This window comes from Etheostoma spectabile, chromosome 22, assembly GCF_008692095.1.
Source record: "Etheostoma spectabile isolate EspeVRDwgs_2016 chromosome 22, UIUC_Espe_1.0, whole genome shotgun sequence".
Taxonomy (NCBI): Eukaryota; Metazoa; Chordata; class Actinopteri; order Perciformes; family Percidae; genus Etheostoma; species Etheostoma spectabile.
Window position 1 is genome coordinate 17,673,325 of NC_045754.1, and position 3,588 is coordinate 17,676,912.

Genomic DNA, 3,588 nt, shown 5'->3' on the forward strand with positions numbered 1-3,588 from the left:
AAGCTGCTCAGCTCCCACTCCCTGTCCACACTCCCCTCCTAAACTCACCTGGAATCTCACACAAGACCCTCACAACAACATAACGGAGAACAGAGATCGGACCTTCACAACTAAAATCCAGAAGACCATCACTCTGTCAGACACACATGATGGACTCACCCTCAGCTGTTCTGCCACATATCTGTGAAGAAGAAGAGAGTCAAGACAGCAGAGGAGAGAAAGACTCTCAGTGTCTCATGTAAGACATGACTTATTTTGCTTATCAAGATGACAGCATCACCCCCATCTCCATCCCAGGGCTCACCACCTGTGGGAGGAACCGCTGGGGTCGGTGGGCGATATGGGTGGAGGCGAAGGTCAGGGCTTCGACGGACCAGACCGGGCGGCAGAGGCTGGCTCGGGGACGTGGAACGTCACCTCTCTGTGGGGAAGGAGACGGGAACTGTGGGGGAGGTGGAGCGCTACCAGTTAGATCTGGTGGGGCTTACCTCTACGCACAGTCTCGGTTCTGGAACCGTACTCCTGGATAGGGGTTGGACCTGTCCTATCGGAGGTGCCAGAGTGATGGGCCCGGGGGGGTGTGGGGATACTCACAAGCCCCGGCTGAGCGCCGCTGCGTTGGAGTTTACCCCAGTGGACGAGAGGGTCGCCTCCCTACGCCTGCGGGTGATGGGGGGGAAAACTCTGACTGTTGTTTGTGCATATGCACCAACAGGAGTAGAGTATCGGCCTTCTGGAGACCTTGAATGGAGTCCTGTATGGGGCTCAGTAGGGGACTCATAGTTCTGCTGGGGGACTTCAACGCACACGTGGCAATGATGGAGATACTTGGAGAGGCCATGATTGGGAGGAACGGCCTCCCTGATCTGAATCAGAGTGTTGTTTGTTGTTGGACTTCTGTGCTAGTCATGGATGTCCATAACAACACCATGTTCGAACATAGGGTGCTCATAAGGTACGTGGTACCAGAGACCCTAGGCCAAAGGTCAATGATGAATTTATATCGTTTCATTGATCTGAGGCCGTATGTTTTGGACACTCGGGTGAAGAGAGGGGCAGAGCTGTCAACTGATCACCATTGGTGGTGAGTTGGGTCAAGGGGTGGGGGAGGATCTGGACAGACCTGGTAAGCCAAACGCGTAGTGCGGGTAAATTGGGAACGTCTGGAGGAGGCCCCTGTCCGACGGACTTTCAACATCACACTCCGGCGGAGCTTTTCATGCATCCCTGTGAGGCGGGGGGATTGAACTGAGTGGACAATGTTCAAAGTTTCCATTGCTGAAGCTGCGGCGGGGAGCTGTGGTCTTAGGGTCTTAGGTGCTTCAAGGGCGGTAACCCACGAACACCCTGGTGGACACCGGTGGTCAGGGAAGCCGTCCGACTAAAGAAGGAGTCCTTCCAGGATATGTTATCCCAGAGGACTCCGGACGCAGTTGCAAAGTACCGACGGGCCCGAAGGGCTGCAGCCTCTGCCGTGACAGAGGCAAAGCAGCGGGTGTGGGAGAAGTTCGGAGAAGACATGGAGAAGGACTTTCGGTCGGCACCAAGGTGTTTCTGGAAAACCGTTCGCCACCTCAGGAGGGGGAAGCGGGGACTCATCCAAGCTGTATACAGTAAGGATGGGACGTTGTTGACCTCAACTGGGGAGGTAATAGAGCGGTGGAAGGAGCACTTTGAGGAACTCCTAAATCCAGCTGACACGTCCTCTGTGGTGAAGGCAGAGCTGGAGGATGATGGGGGATTATCGTCAATTTCCCTGGTGGAGGTCGCTGAGGTAGTCAAACAACTCCACAGCGGCAAAGCCCCAGGGATTGATGAGATCCGTCCAGAAATGCTGAAGGCTCTGGGTGTGGAGGGGCTGTCTTGGTTGACACGCCTCTTTAACATTGCGTGGAAGTCTGGGACAGTGCCGAAGGAGTGGCAGACTGGGGTGGTGGTTCCCCTCTTCAAAAAGAGGGTGTGTGCCAATTACAGGGGTACCACATTTCAGCCTCCTGGAAAGTCTACTCCAAGGTGCTGGAAAGGAGGGTTCGGCGATAGTGAACCGGATTGAAGAGGAACAATGCGGATTCCGCCCTGGTCGTTGAACAACGGACCAGATCTTTACTCTCGCAAGGATCCTGGAGGGAGCCTGGGAGTATGCCCAACCAGTACATGTGTTTTGTGGATTGGAGAAGGCGTATGACGGGTCGGCGAGAAACTGGGAGGTGCTGCGGGAGCATGGAGTGAGGGGGTCCCTTCTTAGGGCCATCCAATCTCTGTATGACCAAAGCGAGAGCTGTGTCGGGTTCTCGGCAGTAAGTCGGACTCGGTCCAGGTGAGGGTTGGCCTCTGCCAGGGCTGCGCTTTGTCACCAATCCGTTTATAATATTTATGGACAGGAATCGAGGCGTAGTCGGGGCGGGGAGGGTTGCAGTTCGGTGGGGCTTAGGATCTCATCGCTGCTTTTTGCAGATGATGTGGTCCTGATGGCGTCATCGGTCTGTGACCTTCAGCACTCTCTGGATCGGTTCGCAGCCGAGTGTGAAGCGGCTGGGATGAGGATCAGCACCTCTAAATCTGAGGCCATGGTTTCAGCAGGAAACCGATGGAGTGCTTTCTTTGGGTAGGGAGTGAGTCCTAACACCAAGTGAGAGTTTAAGTACCTTGGGGTCTTGTTCGCGAGTGAGGGGACTATGGCGCGTGAGATTGGTCGGGAATCGGAGCAGCTGGTGCAGTATTACATTCTGTTATCGCACCGTTGTGACGAAAAGGGAGCTGAGCCAGAAGGCAAAGCTCTCGACTATCCGGGGAATTTTCGTTCCTACCCTCACCTATGGTCATGAAGGCGTGGGTCATGACCGAAAGAACGAGATCCAGGGGACAAGCGGCCGAAATGGGTTTCCTCAGGAGGGTGGCTGGCGTCTCCTAGAGATAGGGTGAGAAGCACAGTCATCCGAGAGGAGTGGAGTAGAGCCGCTGTCCTTCGCGTCGAAAGGGCCGTTGAGGTGGTTCGGGCATTGGTAAGGATGCCTCTGGGGCCTCCTAGGGAGGTGTTCCAGGCACGTCCAGCTGGGAGGAGGCCCCGGGGAGACTCAGGACTAGGTGGAGAGATTATATCCCAACCTGGCCTGGGAACGCCTCGGGATCCCCCAGTCGGAGCTGGTTGATGTGGCTCGGGAAAGGGAAGTTTGGGGTCCCCTACTGGAGATTGTGCCCCCGCGACCCGACACCGGATAAGCGGTCGAAGATGGATGGATGGATGGATGGAAGATGACAGCAGGTGGCAACATAACTGATCTTTTCTTATCATTCCATTATTTAAATCTTCCAGACCCTCCCAAAGATGTTAAGGTGGTCATCAGTCCCACTGATCCAGTGTCAGTCGGCAGCGTGGTGAACCTGACTTGCTCCTACGGAGGAAACCCTCCTACTGTCAACTTTGTCTGGTTCATGATCAGTGATGGCAGACTGGAACTGATCAAAGCTGATACACAACTTTATGGCTTTAAAGTGACAAACAGTGATCAAGGCAGATCGTATTATTGTGGAAGCAGAAATGATCTGGGCATTCAACTATCAACAGGATTTCAGTTGATATTTGAAGGT

The 3,588-nt window shown here is 54.5% G+C and overlaps 1 pseudogene; it reads left to right on the plus strand.

Annotated features, from left to right (window-relative positions):
• The window catches only part of LOC116672179 (sialic acid-binding Ig-like lectin 6), a 14,664-nt pseudogene continuing 11,076 nt past the window's right edge, over positions 1 to 3,588 (plus strand).